The sequence below is a fragment of the Rattus norvegicus genome, chromosome 4, assembly GCF_021556685.1.
Source record: "Rattus norvegicus strain SHRSP/BbbUtx chromosome 4, alternate assembly SHRSP_T2T, whole genome shotgun sequence".
NCBI lineage: Eukaryota > Metazoa > Chordata > Mammalia > Rodentia > Muridae > Rattus > Rattus norvegicus.
This window is the reverse complement of record NC_141537.1, coordinates 157739680-157764203: the sequence shown is the minus strand read 5'-3', so window position 1 is coordinate 157764203 and position 24524 is coordinate 157739680. Positions and strand designations below refer to the sequence as shown.

At 43.1% G+C, this 24524-nt stretch overlaps 1 protein-coding gene across 19 annotated transcripts in view; it reads left to right on the top strand.

The window, feature by feature from the left end:
• The window catches only part of Rimklb (ribosomal modification protein rimK-like family member B), a 60166-nt gene that overhangs the window by 8944 nt on the left and 26698 nt on the right, over positions 1-24524 (top strand). For 4 of the 19 annotated variants that reach the window (XR_015685660.1, XR_015685662.1, XR_015685667.1 and 1 more), the window contains exon 1: positions 9254-9388. The exons of 2 other annotated variants lie outside the window; for them this stretch is intronic. The gene's annotated coding sequence lies outside the window, so the exon portion shown is untranslated. Of the gene's footprint in view, positions 1-9253; positions 9675-9725; positions 9945-11857; positions 12125-24524 lie in introns of those variants that run through there. 13 more of the 19 variants (XR_015685663.1, XM_087658249.1, XM_087658244.1 and 10 more) reach the window with 8 other exon arrangements.

Sequence of the window (24524 nt, the reverse complement as noted above, 5' to 3'; positions counted from 1 at the left end):
AAAAAAAAAAAAACAGGCATGGATTGTTGAAAAGATTTTGCAGTCCCGAGTGCTTGTTTGTGGTTCTGTGGTATGTGTGACTGGCTTTTTGCCAAAAACGCTGTTACTGGTTCCAGCCCTCTCCGAAAGTTTAGTGGCCCGCTGACAGATTAAGCCAAGACACAACAAAGTCAGAATTTAGAAGAAAACAGGGGCGACGTGAGGTAGAAACAGAAGCTGGAGCAAGAAGGAAAGGAGACTTAGTGAATGGGAGTGAGAAAGTAGATGAATAACAAATTCTGTCCTTAGGAAGGGGAGACATTTCTGAGGGGGAGGATGACGAAAAGCTTTGCACACTTCAGATACCGGTGCAGGACCACTCCAGTTTTTCTAACTTGGGTGTTTGTTGGCGGGGGGGGGGGGGGGGGGGGGGGGGGGGGGGGGGGGGATTCATCTCCCATGTTTCTTGTCGTGCATTGTCCTGAAAGGTGGCTGTTCTGTGTGTATCTTGGTTATACCAGGGTGTTTAAAGTCTTAATTATTCTGAAAGGAATATAAATGGTTCTTTGTTTGCTGGATTGGTCTATTGGTGTTTTGTTTTTCAAGATGGGATATCACTGAATAACAGTCCTGGCTGTCCTGGAGACCAAGCTGGCCTCTAACTCAAAAGATCCTCCTGCCTCTGCCCCCCAGGGGCTGGGATTAAAGGTGTGTGCACCACCACCTCCAGGCCAATATACAGGTTTTAGGGGATTCAAGTCTTTGTTGCTGGCGGTAATATGGGAAGGTGATTGGACCCAGTGGAAGGGTGTTGATTTCGATCTAGGAATCATGCATCGGGATAGAGAATTATTTTGGTGATGGATAATGTGTGAGTTATATGGCTTATGTCAAAAGCAGAGATAAGGGAAATGCCACTTCTGGAATGTGGGGGCATTTCTGTTATGGGCATTCTGTTTCAATTTAATGGGGGCTATCTATACTTGGGAGGAGATGTAGGTAGTCTCACACTGGACAGTATCCACAGGGAGTGGGCCTTTGCCTGGGTGAGGGTTGAAGAGAGGGGTTCTAGCTTTGTTGGGCTAATATTTTTGAAGGCTTCTTTTTTTTTTCACTGTGTAGGTCTGGCTGGCCTGAAACTGGCCTCATGGACCAATCTATCCTCAAACTCAGATCCACCTGCCTCTCCTCAGATATGCTCCACCATGCCGTTAACTCTATCCTTACTATCAAATTTCAACTTCTGTGGTGTCTTCCTTCCCCAGCACTTCCCCTCTAGTCTAGACGTAGACCACTAGACATCACTGCGATCGCACCCCCAAGCTGGTTTTTGCTCTGCTTCTTAATCTGCCTCTTCTGCCTATCAGCCCCTGTTTCCTAAGCCATTCCCCTCTAGTCTCCTGTTTTTCTTGATTATCAATTATTCCATTTCTCTTTGTTTTTCTTCACCACAACTCAACTTTTTGTAGTTTTGTCTTTCTCCCATTGCTATCATGTCTTTGTCTCCAGGGGATGCAAGAGAGGCAGGGAAGAGGCCTGGGAGGCAGGAGAGGAAATTCTGCTTCAACTACTTCTCCTACCAAAAGCCTGACTTAAAGCCGTCCTGCACCTCCCCTCCTATGGGAGGTCTCAGGTCTCCCGTGCCGGTGCCGAGCGCCTTCACTTCCCCACCTTAAATTCCACCCTTCCCCCCATGTACCCCGTGACATCATTCTTCACCAGCTGTGACTGTCAAGGGCACTGACCTACTTTCAGCCAGTCTGTTAGACACTAAATCCTGGGTTTTCTACTGAACTGGATTTTCTGCTTAACCCCTTCTATTCCCCACATGTCAGCGGGTCCCCTGTCACCTTGAAATATTTTACGGGCTCTGGAAAAAAATTTTACGTTTCGTATCTGAAGAGCAAAAGCCGTAATGATAAACACAAGCAAATCCCATTTTGACTTAAATGGATTTAAGTTTCCTTCATCAGAACCTGTACAGGTCTGAAGAATCGTGCACGCGTTAATTTTTGCTGAATTGTTACAGGTGATACTTAGCTAATGGATTCTCTTCTCTTGTGGAAAATTTGAACGTATACAACTATTTTTCACATGTTTATGCCATTATGCTCAACAACACAACTCAACTTTGGATTGATGATGGTAAAGGCTACTTAGACAAGATACAAAGCATCTCTGGGCCTTAAATTGTTTATTTGCAAAAGAGTAGATGCTCAAACCCAGTAGGGTTGTTGAGACCTAAAAGGGCTTAATGTATATCTAAAAATTCTTAGAAGATTCCATGTCCATAAATAGGCTTATTGTGACACTGGGGACAAGGATAACTATGCCTTTATGTGGTCCTCTTGTCCGCACTCACTACTAAGTGAGCCGGTGTCTAACCTGTGTGCCCAGCTGCTTAGAAATGTTTGAGACAGAGGTGTCCTAGTAATCCCACCATTTCCACCCTGATTTCTTGGCTTTTGGAGACAGACTCATGTATGTGTCTCAGACTAGCTTCAAACCAACTTAAGATGACCCTGCTAACAGCCTCTCCGTCCAGAGTACTGACAGATGGGGGCATTGGCCACTCTTTCCATATTTCCTGTATGCAAGGTGAGTCCCACACCAACTGAGATAGCCCTCCACTCCCCTCCCTTGATTTTTTTCTTTAAGATTTATTTTTATTTTGCGTGAATGCTTGTGTACCACAGTGTACCTGACACCCTCCGGAAGAGCCTCTCAAAATGGACCTATAGACAATTTCTGGACCAACAGCCAGTGCTCTTAAACACTGAGCCTTGAACCTGGGATTCCCGAGTCCTGATGTGTATTTCAGTGGCTAATCCTGGTTAGTTTTCCTCCATTTAACACACATTTGCTTAGTTTGTTGTTTGACACAGGGTGTCTGGTAGTTTAGATTAGCCTCAAAGTCAGTAGGCCAGGGAGGGTGACCTTGAACTGGGAGGATGACCTTGAACTCTCCCCAAGCCCCGTTTTTTTTTTCTTCTTTTCCCTCTACCTCACTGTCTGGCTTTGCATTTGCCTATTAAGGAGAAAACTCCACTGAAAGAAGAGAAGCAAAGAGGTAGTCAATGGATTCTGGAGTTGATGGGAAAGGGGAGGTGAAAATAGCGCGATGATTTTTTTCTGAAGCTAAGGAAGTAGAAGTGATATTTAAAATGGAACTAGGCAGTAGTGAGGATTTGGGCTCACCTCAATCCCTATATCCTTGGGAGGCAGAGGCAGGCAGATCTACATGGTGAGACCCTCTCTCCCTCTCAAAAAAAAAAAAAAAAAAAAAGAGGAAGGAAGGATTTGGACAGAATGAAAGACAGGGACAGGAACTTCAGACAGCAGTGTTTCCCTCATACTCTACACACACACACACACACACACACACACACACACACACTCACTCAAGTGAAGTAGACTAGCACAATTGTGGTATCGCCAGTCTGTATAGGATGCTTGATCAATCTGCGTATGATCATCACCATTGCCTGCTGCTGGTGAAGTGGATGAGGGACAGATCTGCTAGCTGGTGTGTGGTTTGCATGTAATCATTTCTGTGTCCATTGCTGAATTGTCTAGCCAGTCAGCCATGTTTTCTCCCACCAAGTGAGGCACCCCCCCCCCCATTTTGGCTTTACCTCTTACTAGGAGACAGAATGTGGCCTTTTCAAATTTCTGGACCCCATTTTTCCCTTAAGTTTCCCAAAATTGATATACTAGAAAATACCCCGGATGAGCACCAGCAGTCAGGAGAAGAGGAAATTATTCACCAGTGATTTAATCTCATCGGCTCACCTTTCTCCTGCGGGAGGGGCTAGCAATATTGACTCAACCTTCTGAGGTTGCGGAAGGCTCCAGTAAATTTTGAGTGCTTTTGCAAAATAGCATTTTGCAAATGGTTACCTCGATCTCTTTAGCAACTTTCCTATGCATATTAATCACCTGGCGTGGTTATTTAAAAAAACATGCAGAATTGGGAATAGTTTTAGAAGCTTTAGAGATGCCGCAGATTCAGGTCTGAGGTAGGGACCACACACAACCGGCATTTTAAGCAAGTATCCCAGCTGATTCCTCTTGGGGCGGGGGTGGGGGAGGGTTGGGAAGCATCTCACAGTCAGATGCGATTAAAGAAAGGGAGGGGAGATCACTCCACTAAGATTTCCATTTTTTTCAACTTTATTCGTTCGGTGATTCTGCGACTCGGGGAGCTCTCCTTCCTTTCCCGACCCACCTCCCTTTGTGTAGGCTCTGAACATTAGCATAGATAGAAAGAGGTGCACAGTTTAATGTGCTGAAAAGGGAAAGAAGGCGGGGTGTGGGCGGGGCAAGGCTTGACCAGTGTTTAGCTATGCTAACTGCAAAGTCTGCCTGGCTGGTTCTAGCCGGCTGACTCTGGCAGAGGAAGTCAGAGAGAAGGGGATTCAGCAACTCCTTGTTTGCCAATGGAGGTTCTGACTTAAGGCACTCAGCACTTTTTCGCTAGCCACGTGCCTTTCACAGTTAGCTGTGCCATAGAGAAAACACTTAGGTGCTGGTAACCACCCTAGAGAATGTACGCGACTTTGCATCTCTCCTTGCTATTTTGAGCCCTTCATTTTTAATCAAATCCCAGCTTGTGTTTCCTTGTCCTGAACCTCAGAAGAAGATTTGCAACAGATGGTGCCTACGGGGCATTTAAATTTTTTTTCCCTTGTTTTACAAGCTAGAAAGAAGAAAAAAGAACCTACAAACTTATTGTACATCAGTGTGTGGATTGGTGTGTGTGTGTGTGTGTGTGTGTGTGTGTGTGTGTGTGTGTACGTGTGTACCATACCGTTCATATCAATATACACAATGCAGACTAGTAGAACTTGGAGTTACCAGTATCTGGGTGGGTGTGGTGGTCCATGCCCTTGAGCCTTACTCTTCAGAGGGAGTTTGAAGCCAGCCTAGGCTACACACACACACACACACACACACACACACACACACACACACACACACACAGCCAGACTTAGGAGCCCAGTGTTTTGAGGCACCCCTGTAATCTCAGGACTCTGGAGTCTGAGGCAAGAGGATCATGAAGTCCAGGTCAGCCTAGGCCACTCAAAGAAAAAGCTAAAAACAAGGAAAGAGTAGTAAGAGTTGGTTGGGTCTGGGCAGATAAATCTTATTTGGTAATGAAGAGGTAATCAGAGAGATGCAGGGTAGTAATTTTTGAGGTGTACTCAAAGTTCATCTTTCCTTTAACCAAGCACTTCCAAACTTAACTAATGGCTTCATAGCCCAGGGCAAACATTCAAATATAATTATTTATATTTAACCCATTTCTCTTTGATTGCTACTCTACTATTTTGGTATCAACTTAAATACTGGCCAATATTTATCGAGTTCTTACTATGAGTTACGTTAGAATGTATTAAGTTTGGGTAACTTCATTAGCCCTCATAATAAAGCAGCACTAATAAGATCTTTATTGATGAAAAAACAAGGTTTAAGGAGGTTATACAACAGTCCCAGACAGCTAGTAAGTAAGGCTGGGGTGTCAAATAAGATTTATCTCATTCCAAGGGGGTAGTGTCACCTGCGTAGTATGAATTTCCAGGGGATTCAGCTTACTCTACAACCTTCAGAGCAATGTTAATTCACCAGCTAAAAGGCTGGTGACCATTGCTCTCATAGCACTGGCTGTTCCTCTCAAGAACCTGAGTTCAATTCCCAGCACCCACACTTTGGCTCACAACCATCTGTAATCCCGCTGGGACTCAGGTAGCATACATGTAGGCAAACCATGAAAATAAAGTAATCGTTAAAATAAAATAATGGTTAAAAAAAACAAACAGTGGGGATATCATTAAGCCAAGCCAAAATACTTATAATGAGGTATATTTTAAAGGAGATCTGAGATGAGAACTGTCTAAATATACCAACCATGAAGCAAGCCTCTGCATATGGCCGTTCTGGGTTTGCAGATGGGAGATTTGGAGATTTTAGTACCATTATGTCATTTAAAAAAAAGTTAAATGGTGATGTGTTCATGTAGCATTATCCACGGTTTAAAATGAGCCATATCCTTAGATAAACCTGAGTCAGGGTGATCTCTAAAATTCCACGAAGAAGCTCTAGGAATCCAGTTTGAGAGCGGACTGTTGCTAACCCCCATGAACATAAAATAATATATTTTGCTGTTCAGATATCACTAAGGAAAAGTTTCAAAGGATTTAGACCAGAATCCTGGCATTCTCTTAGAACTAGGCTCGGGGATGGTCTCAGCTTTATTTTGCTGTCTTTTCCAGGTCCCTAAGGTGTGCCTTGGTTCTCTTCAACGATAAGCCCATTAACACTAGGCATCAAAAGGCTGCCTGTTGGCTTTGTATTTTTAGAACACCTTTTTGTCCCTTCCGTTAGCATGCGTTAAAACCAATATTGTAAGCTTTCAGATTATTGCAGGGTGATGTGGTGGACGATAGGTAGCACTTTAAAACTGCAAGTGGTCATCGAGTTGATAGTATGCCTGCAGCTTTACTGCACAACCTACTTTTTCTGGAAGGTCTACAGTTACCTTACGGTTATCAGTCGGATTCTGTTACAATGGAAAGAATGAGCTGTGCAGCTCTTCTCTGCCAAACTCTCTCTCTCTCTCTCTCTCTCTCTCTCTCTCTCTCTCTCTCTCTCTCTCTCTGTGTGTGTGTGTGTGTGTGTGTGTGCATTAGGAAGTGTGTGCATGTGAATCCATATGTGGCATGTGTGTAGTTGGGATCAAGTGTCCCAGGGGGCTATCAGAGTAGCTGCCTCCCTGTTTCTTAAGGCAGCATCTCATACTTCACATTGGCTTCTCCAAATGTGTGCTTTGTGAAGAGTATCAAACCTTCTTCACAAAGGTTAGCTTAGGTTGCTCTCAGTGACATATCAAAGAGAGCATAGCCACTCATAATTCGCAGGTGCTCTGGGTCAGGCAGGGCTATGGACTTAACCGACTGCAGATTAAAAACTATCGGAAGCATTTTCTGGTGTTTACTCGTCGTTTGCATATTTGTTGAATTCAGTATGACATCCTCTAGAGATGGTTTAGGAAGTGTGTGGGTTCTATGCAAACATTACCTGTCACTTTAAATATATGCAACTTGAATATCCCTTGAATATCCCAAGGTCCAGTTACCATGGATATTGAGGGACTGCTGTGCTTCCTAGCTCCTTATGACAATTCTAAATTAAGGAGGTGTGGTGGCTATTCCTGGTTGCCAACTTAACTATAGCTGGAATGAACGACAATCCAGAAATGGAGGGCACACCTATGATCCAGACCGTGAGGCTGGAAGACACATGTGTCTGACCTGGATCTTGGCAGAGAGATCCTGAGATACTGGCCATGAAAAGTTTAAGCAAAGGCAAGGTAGTTCACGGTTTTAATCCCAGGAGACTGAGGCAAGGAGATCAGCATGGGACAGATCCAGGGGTGGTGGTACATGCCTTAATCTGGGCCACATCTTCTGCTGGGGGCCTACTTAAGGATATTGGAAGGAGGAAGATTCCTTCTTGCCAGCACATCTGTTGGAACCTTCTACAGAAGATCAGCTAGCCTCGTGGGACTGAGTGACTACTTCCCCTCCACAGCTGCCTACTGTTGGGTTAGTTAAGACTACAGACTGTAAGTCATCACGATGAATTCCCTTAATATATACATTTATAAATTCTATAACTCTAGAGAACCCTGACTAGTACAACAGCTAACTCCTTTTTAAAATGACCAGGGAAGTGAATTTTCTTCAGAAGGTCACACAGTTAGCGGGGACGGCCATCCAAATGTTAGCAGTGTGTCTCCAGCAGCCCACCCTAGGTTATAGTACAGCTCTGAAAATTTATAGAATCTCTGTATACACACGTGGGGGAGAAAGAGCTAGGCTAGATCACACTTGTGGGACGTGGTCTTCTGGCTGTACAGGAGGTGTACAGGAGCCTTATCCTCGGAGCAATTTCACCCACCCTCTAGACCAGTGGTTTTCAACCTTCCTAATGCTGTGTGACCCTTTAATACAGTTCCCGATATTGGGGTGACCCCCAACTGTTACTTCATAACTGTAATTTTGCTATTGTTATGAATTGTCTTTTTCCATGGTCTGAGGTGACCTCTATGAAAGGGTGGTGACCCACAGGCTGAGAACCACCTGTGCTGCTGGTCTTCGGGGCTCAGTATCTGAAATCAGCAGCTGTGTCCATTCTCCCTTCTCCCTCTCCCCATGATTAAGAAGCTTGGTAAGAAGTTGTTGGCTGGGGTTGGGGATTTAGCTCAGTGGTAGAGCCCACTTGGCTAGCAAGCGCAAGGTCCTGGGTTCGGTCCCCAGCTCCGGAAAAAAAAAAAAGTTGGCTGAAGTGACTTGACAACAGGGTATAGAGTGCTTGGATTGAAGCTCATATCTGGGATCTCTGACTTAATTTATTTAGGAATGAATTTTTAACGTAAAGAAACGTCACTCCCTACTCTTGGTTTCATTCACGGTGTAGAAAAGGGACTTACGTAGTGGAGTGTGGTCAAACGTTTATTTAGCCTCTTCTTTGGACGATTTATTAGGTTTCAGGATGTAGGAAATGCTCCTAAATACGATGTTTATTCTGACATCAACTCGCCCGGCTGGCTCTGGCTTCCTTGTCTCTCTTTGAACCTGCCCAACCCATAGAATTTATTATGTCGCTTATTTTCTTTTGTGGCGCAGGGTCGCCTGTGATCCTCCTGCCTCAGCCTCCCTTAGCGTACCAAGCTCAGCCAAGGAGCAGTTAACGCGCCTTTCCATACAGAGAGGCATTGTCTTCGGTGCGTTCGCGGATCGGGACTATTAGTTACCATCATCTTTGTCCCCAAATCTCTGCCTTCTGGTGAGCCAGGACGCCAGGGAGGGAGGGCCGCTAGCCCCACTGCGGGCGGCGCGAGTCCCCTGGCCAGATCTCGCGTGGGGGTGTCGGCGGTCATCAAAGCGGTCACGGCCGGCCGCAGCCCAAGGAGGGGCTGCGCTGGCGGGAGGGCGCACAACGGCAGGGCCTACTCTCGCGGTGCGGAGCGGAACAAACCTCGCCCCGGACCCGTTTTCCTGGCTCCGAGAGGACGGTTTGGGGGCGGGTGGCTAGGCGCGTCCTTGGAGCGCCCGCGTGCCTCCCCTCGCGAGCGCGCGCCCCGTGGCTCCCCTCCGGCAGCGGGGAGGTCCCCTCGCAGGTGTCAGTCGGTCGAGCGCGCTCGCCTCGCCGCCCCGCCCCCCGCCGCCCCGCCCCCCGCCGCCCCCCGCCCGCGCGTGCGGCGCTTGGGGGCGGGGCCGCGCGGGTCCTCGGCTCGGGCGGGGGGCGCGCGGCGCCTCGGTCTGGGGGACGCGGGGCGGCCTCGCCGGCGTCGTGCGCTGTGTGTGTGGTGTGAGCGGGATCGCGCGCGCGCGCGGTCGGGCGACAGGCGAGTGAGGGAGCGAGCGGCGGCCGGGCGTGAGCGAGTGTGTAGGAACGGGAGTGCGGGCGTGGGGGGGAGGGGGGGAAAGGGAGAGGCCGGCCGACCGCGAGGCCGTGAGAAAGTGGGCGAGTGGGTGAGGAAGCGCGGCCTGGCTGCGGGAGCCGGCGGCGAGGAGAAAGGAGGCGGCTCCCGGCATCCCGCCCCCTCCCCCTCCTCAGCGGACTTCCCGCGGCCCGCGCTTGCTCCTAGGCGGCGGCCGGGCCGGGCAGGCGAGGGAGGAGCCGGCGGCCAGGTGAGCAGCAGGCCGCCCCTGGCGGCGGCGACGGCGGGGGCTTGGGCCGGGGGCGCGCCCTCGAGCCGGAGGCTTCGGCCGGGGACCTGGAGCGGAGCTCGGCGGCGGGAGCGGACGCGGCGCTGCGCGGGGGCGGGCGCCTGAGGCCGGTGGTCGCTTGGTACCACAGTCAGCGGAAGCTGAGGAGAGTCCGCTGCGTGCGGGAGGGGGCGTGAGGCGGCGATCGCGGCGTGAAATTAGTCTGCTTTCCCGTGTCGCCGAGGGGGTGTGGTAAGCCTGGGAACGCTGCTTAGAGTAAAACCTGCGGGCTGCTCGACTGTCCTCAGGGGTGTGGTTGTCGCCACTGTCCTTGTTTCCTCTGAAGAATTTGATGTGACCGAGGCTGGAGGATGATGTGAGCCTCACCCAGAGGTTACTACGTGCCTCCCAAGGAGTAAAACTTAGAGTAGCGATCGGCTATTTAAATTTTTTTCTTTAACAACCTTTGGAACAAGAAGGAAGGAGGTCACCAAATAATTGAATGTTTGACTAAAGTAGACCCCCCCCCCACATCCAGATAGAGAACAACTTCAGTCCTATTAATTTAATGTTTCTCATCCCAGGTTTGTAATCCCTGTACTCTGTAAGGGATTGTATTCATGAATAGAGAGTGTTAATCAATGAGGTTTTTATACTAACCAAGCTGTGTGTACCTTGAATGTAAATTCTTTCAATGTTACTTTATTTTCCCAACAATTAACTACAGTTTTCCCAATGTCTCTGAAGTTGGGTTAAGTTTCAAATCTACGTGGAAAGTATCAGTTGAGTATGGAGGGTTTTTTGTTTTGTTTTCTTTGTGGACATTTTAAATCGTTAATGGTATCCATGTCCATGCAGATTTAAATGCCATTTAAGTCTCTTCTTCATAATGGGTACTTTGGTGGTTATTTCTGTTTTAAAACAGCTGACAATATATTTTTTTAAGCTACTTGGAAGAAAACAAGGAAATTTCAGTCATGGAGATTGGAGTTGTAACCCAAACCATTGTTGGTCTTTCCTTGTGTCATTGCTTCTTAGTGTTAGTTTGGCAAACTTTCCATCTCGTTTTTCCTTCTGTTTGCTGGAAGTCCCTTTAGGTACTGGAGTCCAAGTGTTGGGGAGTCCATGTATTGGGGAGTCCATGTGTTTGTCTGAGTCTGACAAAACAGCTAGGAGGTGAAGAGCTAGTCCTCTACCCAGTCAAGAGCCATTGCCTTGGTCCCCTTTCTTACCACATCGCCTAAGGAGCATGGTGCCCAACCTAAATTTAGCCTGTTGCCCATTGACCACCAGCTACCGTCTGGGTTCTGTTAGTTTATACTGGACAGTTTTATGGGAACATTTTTTTTTTTTTTTTAGTCCCTATTGGATACTTCAGTGGTTGCATGGGGGTTAGAATGACAATACAAAGTTATCTCCCCCTTCCCCCATCGAGGCAGGCCCTGAACGTTGAGGCAGGGACTGAGGGCAAGGAACAGGTTCTTCACTCAGAGAAGCAGGAGTAGCTTTACTCCAGGCATAGCCTTGTTAACTGAGAGATAAGTGGGTGGAGGAAAAAATAATGACTATGTGACAAGGGAGAAAAAGCAAACATAAAGAGGATGGGTTTATTGTAAGTCTCTATGAGCACCTTCTCCTTAATAATGGATTCCTAGGGAGACTTATGGCAGGTAAATTCACCATATTCTGTAATCCAAGAAGTTAGTCATGTTTTTTAAACCGTGAGGGAGAAAATGTTAGCTGCGCTATCATGCACAGTACAGCTGTGTTCCAAGAGAAGCTGAGTAAGGTTAAGTACTGATTTAGAGAAACTGTCTTCACTTACTTGGAATCTTCTTGATTGTCATATTAAGAATATTGAGAAATAATATGGAACCTCCGAAAATATCTATACTTATGTATTTTAGATCCATGTGCTATATGTATATGTATTGTGCAGTTTAGATTTGGAGAAAGGACTTTCATAGTGACATAGAAATGCCAGGCTGTTTTTTAGTGTTTTCCAGTATTTTCCTCGTCTCCAGATTGCCTTAGACACAAAAGCTACAGTCTCATTACCCCTACTCCTTCTGAGGCTGGAGTGTGTGGGAACCTCCATGTGTCCCCTCCCTTTTACTAAAGTTCTGTTTTTGTTCTTCCAATTTTAACTGTTAAAACTATTTCAGGATCAGAGAGGTGATAATTGATAGTGACATCAGGCTGACACTAGACAACCCTGGCTTCAAACTCACTAAGTGGACCAGGCTGCACTTGAATTCTGCCTGGAATAAAAAAAAAAGTGTGTCGCCAGCTGCTCTCTCCACCCTCCCAGTGCCAAAGCTGGGAGCTCTGTGTGTGTTATTCAGACTATCACTGCCATTCCCCTTCATTAAGAAAAATTGGAAAAATAAGGAATGAACACTCGCAGTATATAACTACCTTTTTTTGTTGAGGTGAGCAATTACCTGATATGCAGCAAGGTAAGGGAAGGATTTAATTGGGCTTATTAGTTCTAGGGCAGTGGTTCTCACCTTCCCAACAGTGGAGCTGGTAATACGGTTCCTCACGTTGTGGTCACACCCCCCCTCCCCCGATAAAATAATTTTGTTGGTACTTCATAACTAAGGTTTTGCTACTGTTATGAATTGCAATGCAGATATCTGTTGCAAGTCCTAAAGTGATCACAGCCCATAGGTTGAACCACTGCTCTAGTCCCTCATGGTGGGGAGAGAAGGGGACATTGTGTGTGGGGGTGGGGTGGGGGGGATGGGTGGGTCATATGTGTGGTCAGGAAGCACTATGAGATGAATGCTGGTGTTTAGCTGGCTTTGTCCTTTTTATTCAAATCTATTCCCATATTCTGCCTGTATTCAGGGTAGTTCTTACCTCTTCAGGGGAACCTCTAAGGAAACTTTCTCATAGGTACAGGTACACTGAGATGCATTTCCAACAAGAGATAAATCCAAATTGACAATGAAGAGTAATCATCAAAGATGGTTAAGTTACGTTTGAATTTTATGGGATATACATTTGTCTGGTATTAGTATTAGTATTAGTATTAGACACAGCTAACTCAACATTTTTCCATTTTATCTGGGATGTGTGTGTGTGTGTGTGTGTGTGTGTGTGTGTGTGTGTGTGTGTGTGTGTAGCATGTGTGGGGGATGTCAGAACTGGAACTGGAGTTACAGGTGGTTCTAAGCCACTTCCTACATGAGCTCTGGGAACCAAACTCTTGTTAAGAGCAGCAAGCACTCTAAGCTGCTGAGCTCTCCAGCACCACAACACATAGCCAGCTCTTAATCTTAACCCTTAACTTGCCAGTCTAATACATACTATACTTTGTGTCACCCACTGGGGATAACAGCAGAGAGTAAAACAGATGTGGTTCTGTCTTCAGAGTTTGCAGTCTGGTTTCATTGATCACAGCACTAGAGGTTTTTGTTTGTTTTTTGTTTTGTTTTGTTTTGAGGCAGGGTTTCTCTGTAGTCCTGGCTATCCTGGAACTCACTCTTTAGAACCAGGCTGGCCTCAAACTCAAGAGATCTCAGAGATCAGCCTGCCTCTGTCATCAATCACGACCCAGCTGATCATAGTACTTTTAGTCTGCCACATTTCCCAGCTATGTCTGTAAAGTATCAAATTCTCATGATATTATAAAAACTCAGTTGATAAGCTGGTAAACAACCTTATGTGCCAGATTAATTTTATACCCTTTCTCCCACAAAGTGTCAGTATGTCATGAGTTATGACAAAAAAATTAAAAAGTACACTCATCACCTAAATGCTTCTGTACCTTTAACCCCCTTCTGATACTACTTGACTGGTTAATGAATGCTCTTAATACTTAAGTCTGAAGCAAACACATAATTATTGCCAGGTCACTTGTCTTTTACTACTTTGCCCTCCATTTTGGGTAGTATTTCCGTTTTTGTATTTTATCTTAGGTAAATTCCCCTCAACAGTATTAGTAATTCTCTAACTTGTTAGGCTTCAGTAAAAGAGCAGCTTTTAAATTCCTTTACCAAAGGCAGTAATGTCTGGAAAGGAAATTTGGGCAGGTTTGGCATTTTAACTTAAACGTGAGGAACTTTGAGCTACACTGTGCTTTGCACCTCAGAAACTTTTTGTGAAACTTTGTGCCATCTTGTAGAGATACCTTGTAACAGAATATTTGGTTTGATTTTAGAGTTCATTTAAAGTTGGCTTGTAGATAGACCAAAGACTGGTAATTTAATAACTAAAGCTTCATACAGTTTAAGTAAAGAGTATTATTTTTCTGACTAGTATTGAAAGTGTGTAAAAACTTGCAGTTCACTTATGGCTTTTATTTTTTTTTCTAATTTTCATGTATTACAATAAACACTACTATTTCCACTAACTTAAATATCCATTTTCAAGATCTTACCTGCAAAACTGAACTTCTATTCATTTGACAATCTTTTTTTTTTTTTTGGGGGGGGGGTTCTTTTTTTTCGGAGCTGGGGACCGAACCCAGGGCCTTGCGCTTCCTAGGTAAGCGCTCTACCACTGAGCTAAATCCTCAGCCCTTCATTTGACAATCTTATAATTTAGCCCTATGATAATTACCATTCTATATTCTATCTCATGATTTTGACTAGTATAGGTACCTTATACAAGTAAAACCATGCCTTGTTTTTCTGTCATTGTCATACTTGATTTAACATGTCCTCAGTGTTCATTTAACTTGTAGCATTTATCAAAGTTCCATTTTTCTAAAGACAATTTTTATATGACTATGAGTGTCTTACCTACATGTATGTATGTGTACTACATGTGTGATGCCAGAAGAGGGTGTCACATCACCTGCAACTAGACTGAGCCCCCAAATTTAATTTCTTTTTAAAAATGAACAAACATTTTAGGCTGCTAGTGGTGGTGGTATTGGTGGTATTGGCAGTGTCAGTGGCACACACCTTTAATCTCAGGATGCAGAGCCAGGCAGATCTCAGTTTGATGCCATCCTGGTCCATAGAGTAAGTTCCAGGTCGGCCAGGGCTACACAGAAAAACCCTGTCTTGAAAAACAAAACAGAAAAGGGCTGAATAATTTTTTGTGTATACATGCAACATGCACACACACACACACACACAGACAGACACAGACACACACGCCAACTTATTCATGTGTCATTTGATAGTCAGGGTCTTTGTAGCCTAACCTGGCCTAACTCATTCTTCTCCTTTCAATGGGAATCCAGGTGTGCTGTCACTCAATGCTTCAATATGGTTTTGGCTTGCATTTCCCGTAAGTGGTGTCCAAACTCTTACTTATGGCATTTAAAAGTGATGTATTTTACTTATGGGTATGTGTTTATGCATGGGCTGCAGGTCTAAGAACAACTTTTGGAGGACATTCCATCCTGGGTTGCAGGGATAGAAGGTAGGTCATCAGATGGCAAGCCCTTTTGCTGGTCTACTCAGTGAGGGTTTGTTTTTATCTTTTTGTCTTTTTTTTTTTTTTCCCCCTTCGGATCTGGGGACCGAACCCAGGGCCTTGTGCTTGCTAGGCAAGCACTCTACCACTGAGCTAAATCCCCAACCCCGTTGTTTTTGTCTTTTTATGTGCTAGCACTGTGTCTAGCTCTGTCTTTAGTTTGATATCTTCAGGTACATTATAGCTTAGATATTGACATGCTAATATGAATTAATTAATTGAATTCTTTATTCTGTCCACTTAAAGTTTCTTATTTTTGGTTTATTTGGTGATATGATTTATTTTGGGGATACAACAGTTTGCTCTTTCTGGACTTCTAGGACTTTTCTATTCTAGTAGAATTTTCTATTCTAGTAGAATTTTGTTTTTTGTTTTTTGTTTTTTTTGTTGTTTTTTTTTTTTTTTTTTTTTTTTTTTTTGGTTCTTTTTTTCGGATCTGGGGACCGAACCCAGGGCCTTGCACTTCCTAGGTAAGCGCTCTACCACTGAGCTAAATCCCCAGCCCCTAGAATTTTGTTTTTGATTTACTTTTTTGAGACAGGATTTCTACATAGCTCTGGGTGTCCTGGAATTCACTATGTAGACCAGGCTAGTCTCAAACCTGATTTCCCTGCACTCCCAAGCACTGGGATTAATGGTGTGAGCCACCATGCCAAAGTTTAGTAGTATTTTTTGTTTGAATATAGGAATGCTCAGATGCTATACAAAATAAAATAACAAGAGAAAGTTGTATACACAAACACTTGATAATCATTTCTTGCTGACTTGTAGCACAAATGGTCAAGGGAATAATAAGTTTCTAAAACTGTTGAACATGGGTAGTGTAAAACAGGAAAGTTACAGTAGCCTGTAACAAGAATTTCTAGATATTATTGTATCCGTATATATATTTTTTTATTTATTTTATGTATGTGAGTACACTATTGCTGTCTTCAGACACACCAGAAGAGAGCATTACATCCTTTACAGATGGTTGTGAGCTACCATGTGGTTGCTGGGAATTGAACCTAGGACCTCTGGAAGAGCAGTTAATGTTCTTAACCACTGAGCCATCTCTCCAGCCCAGTATATTTCTGGTCCTAGAGTACTGGTTCTCAACTTTTCTCTAGCTGCAAACCTTTATTTTAATCCTTTAATACTTTATTTTGGTAACCCCAACCACAAAATTTATTTTTGTTGCTACTTCATAACTGTAATTTTGCTACTGTTATTAGAATGTAAACATCTGGTTTCTAGTGGTCTTAGGTGACCCCTGTGAAAGGGACTTTTGACCCCCCAAAAGGTTTAGATGTACTTTTCTAGAGGCTCCTGGACCCTGGCTTTACACAGTTGTCAAGGGTCAAGCCTTAGCACAGCTGTGCTTTGTTAGGTTGACCTCTCCTCGTTCAGTGCTGCTGCACCACTGTCACAGAGCCCGTAACTGGGTGCATGATGAAGAGAGGGCTAGAGACACTGTGCTAGGATGACTTGTAGAGTTGCAGTACTACTTCAACTCATTCATCCAAAATGTTCAGCCAAAAAAGTAGGACTATATCTAGCTTCCAGAAAGCCTACAGTGTGTGTGTGTGTGTGTGTGTGTGTGTGTGTGTGTGTGTGTGTGTGTATATATATATATATATATCCTTTTGTTTACTAGGCAGTCTGACCCTTTAGATCATTTATCCAGCCTGTCTGCTAAATAACCTGTCAGATGAAAATGTCACATGAATGGTTTTGTTGATTATATTGTAAACTAGCATTGTATTTGGTATAAAAACCCAAATGAGTTTACTTATCCAAATTTTCATTGATAGAAGCTTTGTATGTAGTAAAATGTGAAGAGAAATCTGGTTTTCAAGGAGGGGGAGTGTAAGGGAAGATTAGGGACAAATAGTGGCTGGGAAATGAAAGGAGGATTTGCAAAAAAATGCTGAAACCAGAAAACCTTTATTCCTGGCTTTATTGTAGCATCTTGGATAGCTTCTTGTAACAATACATGCCCTTCTTTATCATCTGTATCATACATAGCTTAAATGAGATGATGTCTGGAAAGTGTTTTATGAACCACAAGTGAAAGCTTTTTCAACCTTTTACCTACATAAAGAACAAGCACTCGTCTGTGTATTGCCTTTGCCAGATCTTAGTTGCCTTGTGTAGTTTTTATAAAGACTGATGGTAAAACTTCTTTTTAAGTCTTTTGATAGAGGGTCCATGTTGGATTTGGGTAGGAAAATGGTCACATAAAATAAGATAAATACCTTTTTTAGTGTCATGAGAAGAGGTATTTGTGTAGGATAAGTTCATGAATGGATGGACATGAAAATGTGGTCTCTTTGTGAAGTCTACTTATGAATATCAGGGACAGTGGTGATGATTCCTGTCACTGCTGAAGCCCTTGTCAACTATTCTGTCTGCCTAAGAGGTTGATTCTCGTCTCTCAGGACACAGAAGCAGTGATCCTATAAGTGAGCATATGTAGGCACAATGAAAATACTTGACCATTGGAAATCCATACCCAAAGTTATGTCTGTGATATATGATCAGTCTAATTTTATGTGAATTCTAAATTGTATTTTCTCGGGGTTGAAAGGATTTGTAGACATTAGGATCTGTTGAATGAGGGGTAAAAACTTTCATAAACAGATTTGACTAAATCTAAAATGTAAAAGGTAAGTTCTGTTATCAAGTAAATTACTAAGCACCTAGTATGATTAGGACAGACTCTGGAGATGTAGGCTCTGCTGCTAACTTATTTTTGATGGGGAGGGGAGTCTTTTCATTGTGTGCTGGACATGTAACCCAGGCCCTGTAATCAGCTCTCTTAATGAAGTTTCTTAGTCTGTGTGGTATTATACTGTTGTGATGGGTGAGTTGAAATAGTGTGTACAGAAGCATTCCTTAGAGCTGGAGATGGGTAAGTTATATGGTGTTCGCTTAGCTAAGGTTCATCCACAGAACCTGCTAAATTCAAATGCATCTAATTATCATGTACCAAGCCTGAAATGGGAAGGGGAGGCAGTCAGATCAGGTGCTAGAGGCATCCTTGGTCTTCGATGCTGCTGCTGCCTGTAGTATGAGTGTGGGAGATAGGACAACCTTCAGTTTTTACTTTCAGGGTTCCTGGGATCAAGCTCTGGTTGGGGATTAAATTCAGGTTGTCAGACTTGGGCTTGTGCTGCATTTTTCCTTCTGAGCTGTTTCTGGCCTAATTTGGTTTTGTTTTGTATTCTGGTTTTTGATTTGAGTGTTTACTATTGTAGCCCAGGCTGTCCTGAGAATTGCTGTGTAGTTCTGCTGGCCTTGAAGGATTGAAGGTATAGACTTGCTACTACACCGGCATAAGGAACTCTTTTTATAATAGTCACTTAAAACATAACACAAGCTCTTGCTCCCTGCTCTTCCCTCCTCCCCTCTTCCCCTCTGTCCCTTCTCTCCCCATTCCCTCCCCCCTTCCCTCCATGTGCTCATGGCTGGAGTCTCCTCTCCTCTCCTCTCCTCTCATTAAACCTTTCCATGTGGAAAAAAAAACCAACATAACACAAACACTGTGTGCTGTATGGCTTATCTGTCTGTGCTGGTCTGTATATGTGTATGAAGTCTGGATTTCTTCCTTCTGGGTTTTTTTTGTTTGTTTTTGTTTGGTGTGTGTGTGTGTGTATGTATGTATGTGTGTATGTGTGTGTGTGTGTATGTGTACGTGTGTGTGTGTGTGTGTATGTATGTGTGTATGTGTGTGTGTGTGTGTGTGTGTGTGTGTGTGTGTGTGTATGATGCTGGGATCTCTCTTCCAAGTAGCTAGGCGAGCTGTCCAGTATCTGCCCATCTCAGTTCCTGCTAGTACCGGGTTTATAGACTGCTATACCAAGCTTTTATATGGTACTAGGGATCTCAACTCAGATACTTGTGCTTGCAAAGCAAACACCTTAACCACAGAGCTGTCTCCCTAGGCAGCCCCCACTTACTGACTTTTCACATAGGGTCTTCATGTAGCCGGAGGATAATCTAGAATTGAGATTTCCACATCCTGAGCCCTGGCTACAGATAAGCACCTGGTTTATGTGTAGAGAGAGTTTGAACCCAGAGCTACATCTCTAGTTTAAATTTTTTCTGTTAGTTTTTTAGATTAGCATTATAGGCTGGAGTTAGTAAAAGGTGCTTGCTACCAAGCAGGACAGCCTGAGTTCAACCCCTGGGTCTTACCCGGAAGAAAGAAAGGCCAGCTTTTCAGTTAAGTTATTTATTTACTTTACATCCTGATCACAGCTTTCCCCTCCCTCCTGGAGATCCTGCTTTTAAAAGTTGTCCTCTGACATCCACATGAGCCCACACAGTGCATGTACTTACACACCCTACATAAGTACAATTATGAGGAAAAAAACAAGCAGTCAAAGTAATGGGCTTCATATGGTGTTTAAAATATCTTGTTGTAAAAAAAATTTTTAAAAAATATCTTGTTGTTGTTGTTGTTTGTGCATTGATGCTTTACCTGCATGTGTGAGGGTACCAGAACCTCCTGAACTAGAGTTAGACAGTTGTGAGCTGCCATGGGGTGCTGGGAATTGAATCCATGTCCTCTGATAGAGCAGTGAGTGCTCTTACCAACTGAGCCAGTGACTCTGCAGCCCCTCAAGACACTTTATGCAGAATTAAGCCCACTTGTCACCTTCTACTCCCTTCCCCTGCTTTGTGCCTCCTCCAATCTCAAATTTATTGCCCTCTCCTATAGTATAGTATAACTATAGTATATACATGTGCACACATGTAAAAATTAAAACCCAGGATCTGCATATAAGAGAAAACATGGTTTATATTTATAACATTCTAATTTCCAACTTTCCAAGTGCCATTTTTTTTAAAGCTGAGTAAAATTCCATTGTGTGTGTATATATTTGTATAGCTATCACATTTCATTATCTGTTCCATGCAGACGAGTTTGTTGGCTCTTGTGAGTAGTGCAGTTAAAAGCATGGGTATGCAGACCCCTCCTAGGAGTTGAGTCTCGGTGCGCACCAGCGATGGCACAGCTAGGTCACGTTGGACAGTGCTTTTTTCTTGTTGCTTATTTGCGTTTGAAAACCTCCATACTAATTTCAGCAGTTGCTGTACCTGTTAGTGTTCTTCTTACATATAACCATTTCTCTTTTTGCCTCATCGGCATCATTTATTGTTTCTTGATAAACATTCTGCCTGAGGAGACAGAATCAAAGTAGTTTTAATTTGCATTTCCTGGTGGCTCACAATATATTGGTGTTGTTTTTTTATTTTTTATTTTTTTTAGAATTGTCCTCAGTTCCCCTTTCTTCTCCCCTTTGTTTGAGACAGGGTCTCCTATTGGTTCATTTATTGTTTGTAAAGTTATTTTTATTGTATGTATATATGAGTGTCTGTATATATATTAGACCATATGTATCTGGGTTCTGGCAGAGGCTGGAGGGCATCAGAACCTCTGGAACTTGTATTATGAATGGTTATTAGCAACCAAGTGAGCAGTGGGGACTGAACCTATGACCTCTGCAAGAACAGTGCGTGCTGAGCTGTCTCTGTCTCTTTTTTAATTGTATTGGTTCTTTGTGAATTTCACATCATGCAGTCCAATCTCTCGTGCCCCTCCCCTCATGCCCACCTTCAGCAGTTCTTACAGTCTAGATATCAATCATCATCTGAGGTGTAACTGACAAAGATTTTCTTCCATTCTGTAAGGCGGTCTCTATTGTGAATGTTTCCTTTGCTATACTTTATTACTTTGCTATACTATATTATATTTCCATATAATCCTGTTTGTGCTATGTGTTCTAATTTAAGCCTACTAACATAAGACTTAGGAATTATTAGAGTACTGGAAGAGCCTGGCTATAGGAGCTTGAACCTGCTGGACATATGGCTGCTGAGCTGTGTCACCAGCCCTGGATATATATTTTTTTAAATGACCTCAGTCCTCTCAACTGAGGACTGAATCACTAGATTCACTAGCTAGAACTTGTAGACACAGAGGGTTAAGTATACGAAAGAACTTCTGCAAAGCATCTAATGTTAGACCATCTGATTTATATAACAAGTGTAGGAGCCTGGTATGGTGCCACATGCCTTTTAATCCCAGCCAGGTTTACAGAGCAGGGTTCAGGCCAGTCAGGTTTACATGGCATGAACTTGTTTCAAAAAACAAACAATAGTAAAATACGTGGTTGGCATGCTAGATTAGCAGGTAAAGGTGCTTTCTACCAAGCCTAGCAACCTCTGTTTGATCCTTAGAACCCACACGGTGGGGAGAACTGAACTGATTTGTCCTCTAACCTGTGTTCGCGCGCTGCTGCTCCCAATAAATGACGAAGCGTACTCCCCATCCTATAGTATGCTAGTGCTAGAGTACAGGCATAATAGTATATTAGAGAAGAGTCAGGATGAACAGCTTCGTTAAAACATTTCAGCCTAGAGTATACTAAGCAGCTAGGTCTAAGTGTAGATTTTTTCAAGTAGCAGGAAGTATGAGAGAAGAGACTGGCAGTGAGGTGGTACAGAGGGAAGTATTATAGTATTCTGAGTGCATGGTGATTGAAGAGACCAGTGAGATTCAGATAATACAGAAAAGGAATTAATTAATGTGTGCCTTTGCAGAAGTAGTAAAGAAAGGTAAGATAAAGCAAAAGGTTTCTGAATTGAATGTCACAACTGATTTACATATGTATATACATATATATGTATGAATGAATGAGTTACATAATTGTGAGATTAATAAATCCAGGTCTGTCAAAATGGCTAAATTGCTGCCTTTGAGCACACTAAGCAGGCTGAAGGTGTGTTGGGAATTTTGTGAGTTTTCCTGTGAGACCTGAGTCTTGGCAGACAGAGGTTTGTATTTTAGCAAGGTCTTCAGATGATTGGAGGCTTTTCCACATAATCTTTAAAAATCAGTAGATTATAGCTGTTAATCACTTCTCTGAAATACCTCGAACATATAGACCAGCTATATAATCCAACAGATCTACGTTGTAATCTCGGTAAGCTTATCTAAAAAGTTTAATGTACATGATGGGTGGGGGATATAGGTGCTAAAGCAGATGTGAATTGAGAAATTATAGGATGGCATTTAGTTAGGGAAGCCAATAACTTCATTTCAATGAAATTTGAAATTCAATGATGAGCTTATAACTGGAATGAGATACTAAGGTCCATGTTTCAAAATTAGCTGAAATCTGGGTGAAAATAGCATTTCTAGGTAGTAAATGGGTTTAGATTGAAAATGTGAGGTTTATGAACAGGAGAGCTATGAGGGACAAAAGACACTTACAGGAGTGCCTACTCTCAACAGATACAAATCCTGTTCCATATCAATAGACTGCCACTCCTCCCTCCTTGCTATTTTTTTTAACCCTTTAACCACGTACTCAGAGGGAAAGGAGAACATGTCATCCTTTTTTTTTGTTTGTTTGTTTTATTTTTTGATGTTATGCTTTTTTGAAAACTGGCATCATTCTGCAGTAAATAGTTATAACTCATTGAAAAGTTCATGAAGTTTAAGGATTTGAATTTTGAGAATATTTTTTATTAAGAAAATTGGAAATAGAAACTAGAATGCTTAAGCTTTTGAAATTATTTAAAGGTGAAAAGAATAACTGTTTTTAGCCTTAATGTAATATGAGAATTAGAAATTTGAGAAAAGTCAGCATTTGCCTGTATTCCCAGCACTAGCAGTGGGTGTGGGAGCAGGGTTGTCCAGTGTGAGCTACATACTGAGATTTATTCTTTTAAAAATGATCTGGGCCGTCTTAAATACTGAAAACAATAACCTTCCTATGATTAGAAGAACTTGAGAGCACTTGCTGTTATTCCTGAGACGACCCAGGTTTGGTTTCCAGCACCCACATGGTAGCTCACAACTATAATTTCATTTCATTTTCTTAGCCTCCAGAGGCACCAGATATGAACCTGGCGCACATAACAAACATGCAGACACTCATACACATTCAATCAAAACCTACTTCTCGCTAAAATTTATATAATTCAATATTTATACACTTTTCCTTGATACTTTGGAAGAAATAGAGGGATGGGAATTACTTGACCTATCTTCACAGCACGAGAGGAAATGAGCAGACGATGGTGCTGCACATTCATAATCACAGTATTTTGGAGATAAGAGATGGAAAGATTGCTAATTGCAGGCTAGCCTGGTCTATTTAGTGAGATACTGTTAAAAGGGGGCTGGGGTGGGGTAGTGACACTACAGTGCTTCTGCAGACATTTGCCAACATTCTGTTTACTTTATAACCTGTAGGAAAAGTAGCCATTTCATTTTGCAGGGGAGACTCTGTTCTTTTTTTTTTTTTTTTTTTTTAAAGATTTATTTATTTACTTAATGTATATAAGTACACTGTAGCTGTCTTCAGACACACCCAACCCCATTACAGATGGTTGTGAGCCACCATGTGGTTGCTGGGAATTGAACTCAGGACCTCGGGAAGAGCAGTTGGTGCTCTTAACCGCTGAGCCATCTCTCCAGCCCGAGACTCTGTTCTTTTAAGATAGTAAATATTGGTCAGTGAGATGGCTTTAGCAGGTAAAGGTAAAGGTAAGATAGTAAATCTTCCAAATAGTTTATGTGCACAGCATCAGAGTCTTGAGCATCGAAGGCAGAAATAGGCCTTTGACCCTAATTGCCTAGGACCCAAGAATGAGCTATAGGACTTAGAAATGAGGCACTGACCGTTTCTAGCTGTGTAACTGTCCAGGAATGTGTCCACAGATAAGCACCTACTGTTCTGGTCAGAGCTGAGCATGCAGCTTCCTGGTGATGCCAGCAACTAAGGTTTGCCCCTCTACCTGTGCTGAGACTGCTTCTAAGGTTCAACACCTTCATTCAATACCTGCTATCTAGAGACTTCATTTGGAAAAGCACTCACAAGAATTTTAATATTTTATTTATAGGTAACCTGAAAAAGTTTTTATTGACAAAACATTTTACTAGGATTGCTAGGGCATCAGCTGTCACTCATAAGCAAAGTCTTAACATGCAGTAATGTTAGTCACCCATTAAAAGATGAGGTCCAAGAACCAAGTAAGACCAGCTACTGACATGGTTTTGGAATGTTAGTCAGTGATTCCTCAAGGGAAGCTTGTCTCGTCTTTCCTTTGTAGCTTTACCTTCTGAGCGAGACCTTTTCATGTGTGTGTGATCATGACTTCCTAGTGAGTTCTTTTGCCATCTGCCTGGCAAAAGTGCCTGATTGGGTACACACTTCTGTGATTGTCCACAGGGAGGAGAGTGTAGCATTTACCCCTCAGAAGAAACATTTGTCCCTTCCATGGAAGATGAAGACAGTGCAGGTTTGCTTTCTAAGTTTTCCACAACTCTGGTTAAGTAAAAACCTTATATACCAAGAAAAGCTTTGTAGTAAAAAAGGTTTGACTAGATACAGTGAC